The 16,206-nt window shown below is 58.7% G+C and overlaps 1 protein-coding gene across 2 annotated transcripts in view; it reads right to left on the reverse strand.

Annotated features, from left to right (window-relative positions):
- Nucleotides 1-5,172, reverse strand: part of RAI1 (retinoic acid induced 1) — a 79,312-nt gene extending 74,140 nt beyond the window's left edge. The window contains exon 1 of one of the 2 annotated variants that reach the window (XM_074885565.1): nucleotides 5,052-5,172. The gene's annotated coding sequence lies outside the window, so the exon portion shown is untranslated. The remainder of the gene's footprint in view (nucleotides 1-5,051) is intronic. The other variant, XM_074885567.1, reaches the window with a different exon arrangement.
- Between the last annotated feature and the right edge of the window lie 11,034 nt (nucleotides 5,173-16,206).

A 16,206-nucleotide genomic window follows, 5' to 3' on the forward strand; every position in this document is an offset into this window, starting at 1 on the left:
CACTCCTCTCCCCAGTTCCCCTCTCCAATCCTATTTCCACCCCCATTTTCCTTTTTTCTCCTTCCTTCTCCTGCCTGGAGCTGCCTCTCAGCCCTCTCGCTATTTAATCTCTGTCTCTCTGGTGGACTCGGGAGGTTTATGCAGCTTCGTCCTCTTTGCAGCATCTGCTGAAAAGAAGCCGTCTTTCCGCTTGCTGTTCTGTCTGGCTGCTCCTCCTGCCATCCTCCACCCCAAGAAGGGGACAGTGGAGCTGGTGCCACTGCACGTGTACATCCAGACGAACAAAACCTAGGAGGGGCATTTCCTTTTCTGTGAAGATTTTGCCCAGAAAGCACCTTGGAGAGCCAGACCTCAGCAGGGGGAAGGAGCAGGAAGCAGAGATGAGGGAGGAAAACGGTTAATAAGTGCAAGTTCAGGCCAGGATAAGACAGCAGGTTCTTCTCCTGGCTTCCCGAGCGGGTTCAACGAGCCTGTGTCCAGCTTTCTTCCTTTCTCTTGTTGGTCTCCCCCAAATCCGCAATCCAGGTGGGACGCCGTGACTGATGATGATGGTGAAGAGCGGCAACCACCGAACGATCACCAGCATTGTGTTCACGTCACCGGAGCAGGTCCCCAAGCCAACAGACCTGGAGAAGGTCCGTGCTCTGGGGACCATCAGGGCTGGAGGCCACCCCAGCCCCTCAAGCTGTGGGGATATCTGTGTCCCAAGCACGAGTCCCTTTGCTCCTGTGCACTGATCACATCACGCTTTGTTGTTCGGCACTGAGGACCGGAGGGAGGTTTTGCCTCCCCTCCTTGGGGGATGAGAGGCTGGAAGGGGGGCAGCGTGGTTCATATCCAACTCATAAGCCTCTCAGAGCTCAGGCTTGAGGACTGAGATTCACTCAATTAATTTTGCTTTGGCAAAAAGTCCATTTTTATTGCTATTTCATGCCTTCGGTATAGATTTTCCCTGCTCGTCTCAAAGGGATAATAAAACCCGACTCGTTCTTTTTATAAAAGTCTCACACTCCCTCTCTCACCAGGCTCTGTGTTCCCCAGCTAGAGATGTAAATTTAAAGGGGAAATGCTGTCATTTAAAACAAAACAAAACCAAAAAAAGCAACTCGGAAAGCCCATCTTTGAGCATATTCCAGCTCTCAAAAGTAGGCCGTGCAACCAAAGCAAAAACCGAGTGGCCGCCTTCCCGCAGCAGAGAGACCTCCCCGCAGCGATGCCCACCCTCCTGCCGGGGACCGGGGGTGACCTCCAGCCCTAGGAAGCTGCTCTCCATCTTGCACGGCTGGCGGTGGCCCTCGGCTTGCTGGGACGTGTAGTTTTTGATGTCTGGGCGCTGGCAAGCGCAGGTGGCGACCGCTGCTCGGAGCCGGCTCTTTGCGCTCGGCCGTGACGCCGGCTCCCCAGCGCCTGCACCTGCCTCCCTCCTCCTCCTCCGCACCGGGCCTGGGGCGAAAGCCTCGCTGCCCCCAGCAGCTGTACGAGCCCTCCTGGGGAAAATCCCAAATCCACACGGTGCTGAGCAGCGGGCAGGTGGATTTTGAGTGTGTTTTCGGGCAGGTGGTGGGACACAATGCCAGCAGGACGATGCTGCTCCCCTCCACCCCAGCTGGGATGCATCCTGCCGGTCTTCGGAAGGGCTGTTGCTGCGGAGCATCCCTCCAAGAGGTGAAGAAGGGAAAGGGAAACTGCCTTTCCTCTGCCTCGTGCCCTGCTGCGGGGAATAGGATGCAGCGGAAGCCAAGTTGCATTGCTGGAAGTCTGTCATTAGTGAGTGGCAGCAATCGCCTGGGGACAGGGTGAGGTCCCTAGCGCTGGCAGTTTTTAAGAGCAGGTTAGATCCAGGTATCCGCCTGGCACGGCTGATCCAACCCGATAGGACGGACTCAAGACTGTTTCCTACTGCCCTGACCGCGTGTCTGATCCGGTGACGTGCATAAATCCGCCTTCACCGGGACTCTCCCTGCCTCGGCGGAAACCAGGAGCGTATCCAAAGCAGCGCGAAGCCGTGCGAGGCAAGAGGAGACGTGTGCGTGCCTGCACGGTGCCAGCCGCTGTGCTGCTGCAGCACCGGATCGGACCAGCCGGGAACAGGCCGAGATGGTGACAGCCCAACCCTTCACGTGCAAATATTTCTCCTTCTCCCCATCCTTTTCCTTTTGCCTGCGCCTCGCTGCCAAGCTGCCTGCACAGCCCGGCTGCCGGGAACTCAAAGCCCTGCCTGCATCTGGCAGGGCAGGCAGCGCCCACGGCGAGAGGAAACCCGCAGCTCGCTCTGTTCCTGCAGGTGTGCCTCCAACCGACAAAAGTTTTAGGGCAACTTGTGCTGGGATGGGCAGGAGGAAAGACGAGGGTGAGGAAACCCCCGGTGATATCACGCTCCCTGGCTAACTGATGGCCCGTCCCCTCCGGGCTCAGCTCGCCGTGCCTCCGGCGAGGCTGCAGCGTGGCTCCATCAGTTAAACCAAAGTTGTGCCGTTTCCTCTGACGCCAGAACAAACCGTCCTTGCCTGCCATGAGCTGTCGAGCCTGAGGGACACTACAGAAAATTCTGCAGCTCCCCCATTTCGGGGGAAAATCAGTCGGGGTCCCTAGATTTTCCTGCAGAGCCCTCACAAGACTCGACCCTCCAGGCTGAAAAATCCTTAGCGAGCTGTGACAACCTCTGCAGCTCAGGCAGAGGCGAGAGATGATTAAGACTGGCTGAAATCTCACAGGACTCTGACGTCTGAGAGGCCCCATGCAAGACAGAGAAACACCCAGGGCTGCTCCTTGCAACCCGTGACTCCCCTCACCTCAGCACGGGGCTGAAGGGAGACCAGGGACCGAGAGAGGCCAGGAACCAGGTCACTGCTGCTGGTTTCCAGGCAGCAAAGGTTTGGAAGAGCAGAGGATCATTTAGCAGAGCGACAGTGAAGGTTCAGAGCAGAGCCTTCAAATTACACGCTACAGAGCACTTTTCCTGCCTAAAAGGTCTCTGAAATGACTGTGGCGGCTCTGAAACGAAGCACTCTGTATGCAATTGTTCCCTGGGGCTTGCAGAGGAGACAGAGCCGGGAGAGGAGAGGTGGGTCTGCGGTCCCCGGCACGGGCAGCTCCTCATCAGAATGAGGATGCACGCTGCTTTTGGGCTCCGCAGCACATCCCTAAATCTCCCCAGCAGTTTCTACCAGTGGTGGGGGTTTTATTTGTTTATTTTGTTTTTCTATTTCTCACTTCCTGCCTTGAACTTCACACGGCCGCGGGCTGCAGAGCTGCTGCTCAGGGTGCAGGTGCCCCCAGCCTGGGCTCTGAGCCCCACACACAGACCCACGCTGAACCCTCCCCCCTAACCAAAACAGCTCTCGCTATGCCTCAAGGCACACCTTGATCCCGCAGGGAACAGGGAGGGAAGAGCGCTCGGGGGGAACGTGTTCTTTTCTCCATCTCAGTTGGCTTCTTCCCATCCTTCTCCACTCCATCCCCCAGCAGCTCGAGGTCCATTTTCATCAGCCAGTGACAGACACCAGGAGATGCGGTCTCAGCGCTGGGCCACCATGCACAGCCAGCCTCTGCCTCGCCCCCCGCGGGTCCCCCCACCTTCTCCCACCGACGCACAGGTGACAGCACCCACATCTGCAGGGCCACCACAGCACTGCTTGCCCACTTGAGGAACATGAGCTGCCACCTCAGGGAAGGCGGCTGCGGGGTAGGAGCGCTCTGCAAAGTCCCAGAACCCAACAGAAAATCATTTCTGGACCCTTGAGGAGGCCCCGGTGACGCACACGAGCTGGCAGAGCCCTCAGAGGGTGCCAGCATCACCAGAGATGCCCCCCCTCTGCTTGCACAGGGCCTTGGGAGCGCTCCCCCCATGCAAAACCCCCCCACTGTTGTTTTTGTTCCTCCAAAACAACACTTTGGGAGGTCACCTGAGGGCAACCAGCCCGGGCACCGCTCGTAGCCACAGGGAGAGCAGGCAGGAACCAGTGGCCACGAGAGCTTTTGCTAGAGCCAAATTTGCTCACATCTAAGGGATGGCATTGCGCTCCGTCAAAGGCAGCAGGGAACGAACGCACCCCCCAGCAGCTCCCCGTTCTGACGTCAATGAAAAACTCCGGCAGGTCTGCGACGTCAGCCGCGATGCCTTGCCACCAGCCGGAGAGCCCTGGGGATGCCGACCCCCGGACCGGGGGGGGAAGAGGCCGGTCAGCATCTCCGTTGGGATCCCCCGTGGGGATCACCCTGCTCGGTTCCAGCTGCACAATTCCAGGGGTGGTGGGAATGGGACACACACACACACACCCCGCTGCAATTTAGCTGGAATTTAGCAGCTTAAAAGCAGCTGCAGCACAAGGGCTTGGGGGGTCCCCACCCGCTTTCCTCCAGGGGGGGCTTCAAATGCACTAAGTCCCCCCCCTCTCTACATCCTCAGCTACCAGCCAGGAGCCCCGCGGCCACCCGCGGGTTGTGCACACCCGTAGGGCCAGGGGTGGGGGGGAGCCCCTCGCTGTACCCCCCCCCGTGACGTCACCGAGCCAGAGCCAGGCTCGCGTTTGAGGGAGGTCGAGGCGGGGCGCGGGGGCGGGGGGGGACCGGAACGGGCTGAGGTTGCAAATGGGAGTGCGGTGCGATGGGAGCGCGGGTGGAATGCAGGGGGAAGGGGAAGGGGAAGGGGAAGGGGAAGGGGAAGGGGAAGGGGAAGGGGAAGGGGAAGGGGAAGGGGAAGGGAAGATGCCGGCAGCACGGCGGGGCCGCGGTGCCACCGCCGCTCCAGGAATGCCGCGGGCCTGGCGGGAGCTGCGGCTGCTGCCGCCGTTGCGACGCGAAGCAAGCGGGGTGGTAACGGGGGGGCGGCGGGCAGGGCCCCCCCCAACACCCCCCCTCCGCACCCCGGCGGGGCACACTCGGTCACCCCCTCTCCCCCCCCCGCCACACAACGGTTGTCACACACAAACCCCCTCACCCCCTCCGCGGGCCCGCCTCGGCGGGGCAGAACCGGGGCCCAAGCCCGGACCCCCCCCCCGCCTCCCGCCTCCTACCACCGCCACACCGGAGTCGTAACCGGCGCTTCTTACCTGCCGGGCCGTGCCCCGCTGCGTCTCAGCGGCGGCGCTGGGCGGAGGCGGCCCCGGCGGCCATCCCCGGGCGGCCGCGCCGCTCTCCGCCGCGCCGTGCGAAACCGCCTCGGCGGTGTCAGCGGGCGGGAGCCCCGCGCGGCGCCGGGAGGGAGGGAGGGAGGGGAGGAAAGTCGGGGGCATGACCGAGCGCCGTCGGAAGTGCACGCGCGCCCGCCGCCCTGCCCGCGACGGCGGCGACACCTACCGGCCGCGCCGCAGTGCCGCCGGTAAACACCGGGCAGCGCGCCGGTCACACCGGGTAGCGCGGGGGAGGGGAGGCGGGGGGGGGAACGGCGCATGGCGGGATGGGGGGACCCGGAAAACACACACACACACACACCGGGCACCGGGCGGCGGTTGCTGGGTGGCGGCGGGCATGGAACGGCAGCTACCGGGCACCGGGTACCAGATGGTGGGCACCGGTAGTGGGTGCAGGGCAACCCCGCTGGGTGCTGCACGGCAGGGTGAGGCACCGGGGAACCACCCACCGGGTGCCGGGTCAGGGCTTCGGTCCGGGTTTGGCTCCGGGTCTGTGTGTCTGGAGGTGACTCTGCGTTTGGATCGGGGCTGGAGCGCATGTGGGTCCGCGCTTGGGTCTGGATTTAAGCGCAGGAGTTGGATCAGCGTTTGGCTCCACATCTGGATTTGCATTTGGAACCGGGTTCACATCCTCCTCTGGATCTGGATCTGGATCTGAATCTGGGACACGCATCCTTGGCAGAGGATGGAGGTGACCCGTCCGACCCCAGCGTCCCCCGGCAGCCATCCCACGCGGGGTGCTCACGCCCCCCAAGGTGCTGCCCGCTCACCCTGCCCCAGGCTTCCTGGGGAGCCCCGGGGGAAAGCGGGGGGGCTGCAGCGGCCATGGCAGGAGCCCTGGCCTCCGAGCCGAGGGGAGGGACAAAATGGCAGCGGTCCCGCTGGCCTTGGCTGTTGCTCAGTGGCGCGGCTGGGGCTGAACGTGCTCCAAGGAGGAGCCGAGGTCAGGGAGGGGGACGAGTGCAGGAAACATATTAAGCGAGGAAAATTGGCTGCAGCCAGCACGGCTGCCTAATGCTTGCTTGGGATTTTCCTCTCCATCAGGTATCTGATGTAATCCCCGGCTGGTCAGCGGTCACAGCTGGTTAACCACTTCCATCTCAGAGGGGCCACCGGCACCCTGCACCAAGAGGGGTGGCACCCAGCACCCCTCCTTGCTTGTGTCCCAGCTGCTGACACCCGGCTTTGGCCATGGCGACGCGTGTAGGTATTTTAACGGGAAGGTTCTGGGCTCTCGCAGCCCAGCTGCTAATTTATAATCCTGTTTTCCTATTAAAATAAAAGCCTCTCTCTTATTCCCGAACGTGAGAGCCAAAGCGAAACTATGAGGAAGTGCCCTGTTTGCAGAACACGCTGTGAAACGCACAAAGGAAACGAAGCGAAAACAGCGTTTTGCACGTTTTTTAGCCTCATTTTCTCTGGGACTTGGAACCCGCAGAAGAGAAATCTTTTCCAGCAGGATGTACACGGGGGGAGGGGGGGGGCAGTTGCATCGAGCTGCTCGTGTCCCTTTGGAGCAGGGCCACCTGCCCGCTGAGGGACAGCAACCTCTGTGGGTCCCGGCTTTGTCCCCGAGGGGTGTCAGGACCCTTGGGGGTCCCAGGGACGTGGGCTCGAGCAGCGTGTCCCCCTGTGAGGCCGGCCAGGCAGGGATGGCGGCCGATGGCAGGAAATACCTGCTGCTCCGCCGCTTCCCCGGCCAAAGCGAACAAGAGGGAGAGTGTTTGGAGGGCGGCTGCGGCCGCGTGCGGCAGGAGGAGCCTCCGAGGGACACACGGGCCATTGTTCCTTGAGCGCGCGGGGCGGAAATTCAGATGGACCCGTTGTGTGCCACCCTCCCGGCACTGCCAGGGACTGGTCCCAGGGTTGTGAGCAGGACTCAGGAGCTGCCCAAGCGGATCAGGCTGGGAATTCGTTAAACCCTGTGTCTGGCAGTGAAGCTGCTGGTGGCGGCAGTGGGACAAACCCGCTTGAGGGGGCTCTCCTGCTCCTCACGGCTGGAGTGTGGCATGTGCCCAAGGACTTTTAGCCTTTCCAGAGCTCTTACTGATATTTGTCACGGCCCTGCGGTAGCACTGCTGTCTGTCCGTCTGCATGCCCTGCAGCAGCCTCACAGTCACCTGGAAAGACATTTCATGTGGTCTGGTTTTGATCCGCGCTTTGCCATTTCTTTAAGCGCTCCCTGGTGTTTTCCTTTCGCTTGTACAGCGCCTTTTCCCACCACGCTCCCCCATTTCTTTAAAAAGGAAAAGACTTGCAGAATGTGCCCAGCCCTGCAAATCCCTAATTACCCTCCGCAGGTCCTAGCAAACGGGCTTCCCTTTGAGCAGCACTGCTGACAGCAGGGAAGGGTTGCAGCCTCTCCCCACCACCCTTGCACGGAGAGCAAAGAGAGGTTTGTCTCTCTGCTCCCACCCGAGCTCCCAGCCGGCTCCGCTCTCCTTCCGCCCAGCACCCATCCCTGCACCGGCTTCCAGATCTGAAGAGGTTTTTTGGGAGGGAGGCTGCAAAAAGGGGGAGAGAAGAGAACGTGCTGCTCTCCTTCCTGGCCTCCGTGGTTTGCCCTTTCTCAAGAACCGGCCAGATTGTTTCCATTAGAGGAAGCTGAGGATCCAAGTATTTGTCAATGGCCAAGAGAAGATTTGCTGATCGTAACTGCTGTTCCCTAGAATAATGTTGAGTGAGGTGCTTGGCATGTAACCATCCTTTTATGGTAAAATTAGGGATAAACGCTCGGTGGATTTGCATTTGAAGTTGATTGATACATGGCATTAATGCACGCGTAGATAATTTTGTATTTTGAGACTGCTGAGCAAGGAATAATTTTTATTTTGGGTCAAAGATAAGGGCATTGTGTTGAGATGAAATATGCAGGGTTTTGATCAGTGTCACAGGCGGTGCGTTTCTCTTTGCTGGGTAAGGTGATGGCAGGCCCACATTAGCCATTCCTGCCCTTGCTTTTAAGTGCTTTGGGTCTGTGCCCGATGCAAGGAGTAATCCCCCGCTATCACTTAACACCAGGATGCGGTTCCAACTTTCTGAGCTTTGGAGTTTCCCATTATTAAAAAAAAAAAAAAAAAAAGACGACACTGGTTTATTTTAGTTATTTATTTTTGTGCAGGCAGAAGGCTGTGCCACTGAGAAACATTAACTAAATAGAGAGGTGCCGCTTGATTGTTACGGGAGAGGTGTGGGCAGAGTGTTGCCAAGCCGGCAATGCCTTTCAAACCCACCTCTGGCAACCTGGACTGGCAACTTGGCCTTCCTGGCTGCTCAGCGCCAGTCCCTGCCCTTGGGCCAGCCCTCACAGCACATCCCGGCTCAGGAGGCACGGCCGGTGTCACGCCAGGAGATGCACAGGGGTGTTGGCTCCCTCATGTTTCTCCACTTCTCGAGGTTGCTGCGTGCTGAATGCAATCAGGCTTTTGGGAAGCTAGAGCCTGGGGTACATCCACCTCAGCCGGGCATCTGCTCCCTTTGCAGTAAGGAACATGGGCTCAGCCCTGCTGGGGACACAGTGGTGGAGGAGAGGGGCTCTCCTTTGGGTCCCTGAGCTGTGAGGGCCAAAGAGCCAGGGGCTGATTTGCTAAATGCATCAGCACAGACACCTCTGGACATGAGAGGTCACCCATCCATCCACCCACCCATCCATCCACCCACCCATCCACCCATCCACCCATCCATCCATCCATCCACCCATCCATCCATCCATCCATCCTTCCATCCATCCACCCATCCATCCATCCATCCATCCATCCATCCATCCATCCTTCCATCCATCCTTCCATCCTTCCATCCATCCATCCATCCATCCATCCATCCATCCATCCATCCATCCATCCATCCATCCATCCATCTCCCAGAGGAGGGTGGTTTCCAGGTGGAGCATGGGGACTTGTTTTGGCAGGGGCAGGCGGTGGGAGGTGATGCCATTCATGGGGTAAAGGGAGCTCTAATGAGAGGGAACCGCGCAGACATTAATTAGGCAGTCAGTGAGATCCTCAGGTGCAGATAACTGAGCAAAAGCACTGGGCTGTTTGCATGCAGGAGATGGCAGAGATCCATCAACCTCCCTGCGTTCCTCCTTGCCCCTTTGGTCGGGTCCCAGGGCCACTGCAGCTGGCAGAGCAGGGCCTGGTGGTGGGGGGCTGTGTGGCAAACCCCCTCCTCCACTGCCAAAGCAGGTGGCAGGAGGAAAAAAGGAAGGAGAGGGAGGAGGGAGCAGAGCTGAGTAGCAAAATAAGCTGCACTACAAAACGCCCCGAGCAGTCACTTGTGCTTGAGGCCATCCCTGCTGTGTGGTCGAGTGGCTTTTTCCAGGCCTGGCAGGAGAAGCCCGGAGGGGTGGGAAGGGGAACAGGGGTGAGGGAAAGAGGGAGACAGGCCCGGACCAAGCCAACGTGCACTCGAGCCTCAATAGGTTTCAGAGGCTGCGGCGTGTTTTGGGGATGAAAGCTGCCCTGGGGCCCCTCCCAGCGAGCAGCAGTGCTGCGAGTAAGCTGCGGGCATCGCGTTTGTCTGGCTGGCGACTTCCTTGTTACGCTGAAAATGGTATTAAAAAAAAAAAAAAAAAGCAAAACCTACAACAACAAAAAATATAGCACCAGCCCCCCTCCACCCCCCGTCTCCACCACCCAACGACAACCAAGAAAGGCAAGATCTTTCACAAGCCCGGAAGATGTCACCATAGAAACAGAAATCAGACCCACTCCAAGGATCCTGCCGCCTGGGAAGGCGATAAAATGTTTTCTATCGATTGCTGTCGGGAAAGTCACTGCTGATAAGCCATCCGAGGAGAAATGGAGCAGGGACGCAGGGACGTGGGAGCTCTTCAAATGAGCTTCCAGATGGTCCCTGGGCTGCCCCTGCGTGGTGGCCGGGGCCGAGGGACCCCAGGCTCGCCGGGGGCGGCTGCTCTGCCCCAGGCTGGTGCCAGAGTATGTGTGCAGAAGAGGAGGTGTGAGTATTTCATGCCTTCGGTGTGGCGATGTGTGCGTGTCCTGGCTGTTATAAGCATGAAGTGGAAAGCCTGCTGTCTGCTTTCCCGTTAGCTTTTCCAGCAGAGCAGCTGTTCCTGGCGAAAACACGCCATGTCGGGGTGGCCGGCAGAGGCGGCTGAACTTTCCTTTGGCTCCTGGCGTGGCATCGCCAGGGTTTGGCATCCTCTTGCCTCCCCTTGGGAGCAGCAGCAATAAACCCCGTGGTGCCCTTGTGCCCTCGAAGGACTTGGGTCCCCCATCCCCACTTGCGGCTGCTCCACAGCTGGGAGCATCCCTGTGGCTTCGGGGCTGGGCGGGAGGTGCGGGATCTTCCCGGTGGCTCTTCCCAGGGTGCCGCACAGCACAGGGGCCTGGCTCACACACTCTTTGAAGAGACGGAAAATCCTATTATCTGCTCATTCTTCTCACAGTGTGAAGCCTCAGAGCATTCAGCAGCAGCCGAGTGTGGTCTGCTGCCTGCAGCCCCGTGCTGCCTCCGCTCCCACCCGCGCGGGAAGGTCTTTGGGTCACCGTGGATGGGCTTCACCTTCGCTTCCCCTGATCCACGCCAGAGCTCAGGGATGCAGCTCTCCCCACAATACCAATTGCAGCATCCAGCAGTGGGGTGCAAAGGATGGGTGTGCAGGGAAGCAGGGTGTGGGGGCTGTGGGCTGATCCCCCCTGCTCCATGAGGAGCTGAGGCTGCCACTGCAGCCTGCAAAACCTCACGTCATTAGGGCCGGGAAGGTGATAACCCATCTTGCATGCTCCATCCCCGTGGCATCGTTGCTGCCAGTAATTGGCAGCAATAAAAGAGGCAGTTAATCCAGGCCAGCGTGGAACGCAGGCACATTGATGTCTGTGGTGAAAGGCACTCTGGCAAGGAGGAGCTGGGGAAGAATATGCTCCTGGGCACAATTTGCAGCCCTGGAGAGCTGGTTGGATGCCACGGGGAGCATTTGCTGGGGATTTTGTTAATGATGCAGGCGCAGCCTTCCCAGCTTGGCCTGTGCTAAAGCCCTGGCTTGCACAAGCTGAGGCTGTTTGGCTTGAACTTAGACCAGCTGCTTTCCACTGGCTGGTGGGTTTTTGTCTTGTTACTGGGTGGCTCCATGCGGGAGATGAACAAAGGAGCAGTTAGTGGGTGATTTCACCTTGGGGAGGTTTTTTTTTGGAGGAGGAAGGAAGGGTTAAACGGGGTCTTGTTACTCATTTATTTTAGGATGGTAGCGCTGAAGGGACCGCAAGAGAATTTCTCTGCACATGGGAAGATGGAATTTAATCAATATTGACAAGAGCCATTCACCAAAACAGGCTCATTCACTAATGAAAGCCAGACCTGGTGACTCTCTGGGGAAGGACGGCTTTGGGAAAGAGGGAAAGGAGACATTGGGAAAGCCTGGGCTCCCTCTCCCATGCCCCTGGTTCTTACGAAACCAGGCTGCATTTGGGATTGATTTTCCCAGCATGGAAAGGCTTTGGTTTGTTTGCCGTGGAGGTGCAGGATGCCCAGGACTGGCCCTCTTGGCAGCGAAGCAACGGCCCCCATCCCTGCCCAGGGACTCGGGTCCATGTCACCCCCCAGGCACCGATGTCCCTGTGTCAGGCAGAGGCTGGGATGGGTGTGATAACAGCATAGCCACCCCCAGACCGATGGCATGGGGTGCAGTGGGGCAGGATGGGGACGCAGGGCTTTGTCCTCCAGCTCAGACCACAGCCAGGAGTCCCCGTGCAGTGAAGTCTCCTTCTGTGAGCAGAGATGTTTCCATCCAGGCCACGTAATCTGTTGGGTTTTCTAACATCTATTTAACTCAAACACCCACTGAGGTGGTAGGAGAAGAATGTTTTTGTCAGGGTTTTGTGTTTTCCCCTCTATCCTTGCAATTAAAACCAGAAAATAGGCAAGACACCTCTGAGACCAGCCCCTTCCAACAACGTGGCACATGGAGAAGAAACCTAATTTCTGTGGTTGGCAGCTGGTATTTTCCAGTCGCTGCCAGCTCTGTGCCCTGGAGCCGAGCTGAGCTTGGTATCTCATGGTGCTGGGGGCTGCCCAAAACCCCATGGGCACAGCCAGTGGCTCGGGCATCGCCCAGGGGCAGCTGGGGCTGCCAGACCAGGACATGCCTGGCGATTTGCCTGGGCACACAAGGGACCATCACCGGGCTGCGCCACAGACAGTTGGCAAGTGTGACCTTGCAGGCATGCCGGTACCTGCAGCTGCCTCCTGGCCTCTGAAAACCCTAGTCTGGACTTGCTGGGCTGTAAACTTGACTGTGAGATTTAGCGTTTGACAAAACAACCCAGCTGTTTACCCCCTGTGTGTCCCCAGCTTCCTGGAAAGCCATGGAAGACAGTGAGCCCCGGTGTCATCCTGCTCCATCACAGCATCAGCACTGTGCAGCGACTTGTCCATGCTGTGGGGAGGGGTCAGCTTAATTTGTTGGGTGCTTTTTTTTCCTTCTAAAAGGCAGCATCACATCCCCCAGCCTTCTGGTGTGGCCGCGGGGCTGCTCCCGGAGCGAGGGGGCTGAGCAGGATGCAATTGGAAAGAAGGAAGATTTTGATCCCCAGCCAAGCCCGCATAATCCCATCCAAGTTCACACTGGCAGATAATGAGCTTTAATGAGCAGGCCACACTAATTGGTAAGTGATCCCAGAACCGTCTGTGGCAGAGGCTAGGGAAGAGCAGCAGCAGCTCCAGGCGAGGAGGGGGCCGAGGCTGTGCAGCCCACGGTGCTCCGGAGGGCAGGGGCTGCCAGATCCAGGGCTGCCCGCAGCAAGGGCTGGGGCTGCCCGCAGCAAGGGCTCTGCCTGCCCTGCCTGCTGGGCTGCCGGCGGGGATTGCAGGCAGGACCGTGAGCAGGGTTTGCAAGCAGGACCGCAAGCGGGGTTTGCAAGATGTCTTCCTTGGTGCCCAGCTGCCTTTGCAAACAAACAACACCAGGGTGAGATGTGTGGGCAAAAAGAGCCGTGGGAATAGCCATGCCTCCTGCTCCGAGCTCTTTAATGGGTGAGAAACGGGGTGCAGGGAGCTGGAGGCTTTTGTGTGGCAGGGTGATGAGCAGCCAGAGGCTGGTTTGCACCCTCAGCCCTTGAACCCGGCACAGGGCAGGGGGAGCTCGGGTGGCCAGTCCAAGTTGGCAGACGTATGGTGCTGCCAAGGCAGGCCTAATCGGAGATCATTGTAAATTCCCCTCTCAAATGGAGTGGAAAAATGCTATTAAGCTAATATAACGTCACGGGGGAAGGACGTTCTGCTGCCGTGGTCTCCAGGGAACCAGGCCGTAATGAAGGGAAGGAGCAGGAGATGACAGCAGCTGGTGTGCTCAGGGTGGTGGGAGCACAGACCAGCTTAGGACCAGCCAGCTCTGCTTTGCTGTGCCCTGCCTCAGTTTCCCCCTGTGGCCAAGGGACAGTGAGCTTTGCTCCAGCAGCCAGGAGACACCGGGAGCTGCTCGGAGGGTTTATTTGCCATCGTACAGTCTGGGGAAACTGAGGCACGGGAGAGCTTGCCAGAGTCACCCAGTAGATCAAGGAGAGCAGCAGGATGCTGCATCCCCTGGGTGCCTTGGTGCCACATTCCCTAGGAAAAAGGCATATGAGGCACCTTGTTTAAATAGAAATGTGTCCAGGAGGGCAGCTGGAGCCAGAGATACCCAAACTGTGGGTTTTGGGGTGCCTGTGCCAGCTGACGAGCAGGAGCTGGGGAGCAGCTGGGGTGTTGCTGCTGGGGGCTGCCTTGGCTGATGTTGGAAAACATGGTGGCGGCTGATGGGGCAGTGCCCAGGGAGGGGCGAGGGGGTTCATCAGCTGCCTCGGGGTGCAGGGCTGGCAGGAGGTCACGCAGTGGGGTGAAGGCTGCCAGCACCCCAAGAGACAGGGCAGGGAGGGTGGAGGAGCACAAACCCCATTAGCAGTAATTAGCGGGGCCACCATTAGATGGGACCACCTGCACTCAGGGAAGGCTGGGCTCTACCTGGGAGCTGCTCAGGCATCCCGGGGTGTGAGCAGGAGCCTGGGGACCCCCCCAAGGAACAGAGGGGTGGCTTGTCCCCAACTGCAGGCGCTCTGCCAGGCCCCTGCAGCAGCCGTGCTCCCTTCCGACACTAAGTGGCAGCCTCTGCCCGGCTTTGGGGCAGCAGGGCCTGGGCAGCAGCACCCTCAGGAGTGGGGCTGAGGCATCCCTGAAGCGAGGGAAGCATCATCCTCTGGGTCCCAGGACTCCCCAGCCTGGCTGACAGCTGCCTGGGTGCAGACCACACTGGGGGGGGGTCCTGCCAGGGGATGTCCTCACCCACAGAGCCACGGGTGTCAGGCTGAGCCCTGCTCGGGGTCAGATGGGGTCAGTGCTGCCTGCTAGGAGGGAGATAAGAAGCCGGGTTGGCAGCTGTTGGTACCATCTGCTGAATTAAAATCACAATGCACTAAACAAATAGTGTCTTGAGATAAAAACGTGCTGCTTAAGGCAAGGAGGTATTTCTGCTGCAGGTATTGCTATGACCTGGTAACCCACCGTGGGGATTTGCAGTGCTATAAAGAAGCGCAGGGATATAAATAAGTCCTGGAAGTTGTATCCTGCGTGTGTGTCCGTGCCTGTGGAAGCATGTTGGGTCTTGCTCTGTATAAAGTGCTGACACTTCGGGGCAATGCTGCTCTGGATTTTCTGCAGCACAGAATGGGAGGGGGGAAAAAAAACCCAACTAAACAACCAAAATCCATCGTGGGGATTTTGGTGGAAGCCACCAGTTCAGCCCAGTAGGAGAGATCAAAGAGATGGGCAGCGGGACACCAGGGCAGCCCCTGCTCCCTCCCAGGCATTGTCCTTGGCATGATATCAAATTTTATCCTTGGGAATCGCACGCAGCTTGCCAAGATATTCCTGCGCAGAGCAGAAACCCTCGCTCCCACACCGAGCTGCTGCTGGTCCCGCAGCCTGTCCTGCACCATCAGGGCACAAAATGCTGCATGGGAGGTCAGGATCTCCCCAGCCCTGGTCTAATCCAGCACGTGCAGGTAATAAAATCCTCCATGGACCTTGTAAAATAGACATAGCAGGCTCTAATACGTGCACAAATATATATGCACCTCAACTCTGTAGTCATCTGGAGGGGTAAATGCAACCTGCAGGGCTGCAGATGGTTTTTCCCCTGGGCTGGGGACAGACACAGCTGATGGTCACCCAAGGACACGGTGGCTTTCGGCAGCACACAGGTCGCAGCCAGCCCTGCTCCCCGGAGCTGGCACCGCCGCGTTGCAGCTGCGAATGCCGATAACGCGCGGCCCGACTCGCCGGCCGCCAGCTCACGCGCACGTAAACCCCTCGGTGCCGACGCTTTGTCACAGCTAAGCGCTCACGCCGGGTTTAACACAGCCGAGTCGGCTGGCACGTGTTCCACTCCACATTTATCCCTTCCAATTTGGGAGCAACCAGCCACTCATAACCATTCGCCCTACTGCAAACAGCCCGGGGCTGAGCTTGGTGCCTGCTCACAACCCCGTCCTGCACCACCCACGCTTGGGAAGGCTGCATCTCCTGCAAGCTAAACCCCCGCAAAATCCTGGAGAAACTGAGCCTCCAGCAGGCCTGGGAGGCCTCCAGGGAGATCTCTGCTCCCTGGCATCCAGTGAAAGCACCCGTGGGAATGGTTCAAAGCTGCACCAGGAGAGGTTTAGACCAGACATTAGGGGTTTAGACCAGACATTAGGAAGCATTTCTTTACTGAGAGGGTGGTCAAACACTGGAACAGGCTTCCTGGAGAGGTGGTCAATGCCCCAAGCCTGTCAGTGTTCAAGAGGCATTTGGACAATGCTCTTAATAGTATGCTTTAACTTTTAGGTCAGCCCTGAAGTGGTCAGGCTGTTGGACTAGATGGTTGTTGTAGGGCCTTTCCAACTGAAAATACTCTACATTTTGAAACTCATTCCCACAGCCACCTTGAAACCCCTTTGGCTTTACCCATCTCCCTCATCCCCATGCCTGAGCTCAGGCTGTTGAGTAATTTCCGTTGCCACCAGACGATTTGTGGCCGCCTTCCACTGCTCAGAGGACAGGGATGCTCAGATGAACCACCCAGCATCTCCCCCCACTCTCT

This window comes from Strix uralensis, chromosome 16, assembly GCF_047716275.1.
Source record: "Strix uralensis isolate ZFMK-TIS-50842 chromosome 16, bStrUra1, whole genome shotgun sequence".
NCBI classification, from domain to species: domain Eukaryota; kingdom Metazoa; phylum Chordata; class Aves; order Strigiformes; family Strigidae; genus Strix; species Strix uralensis.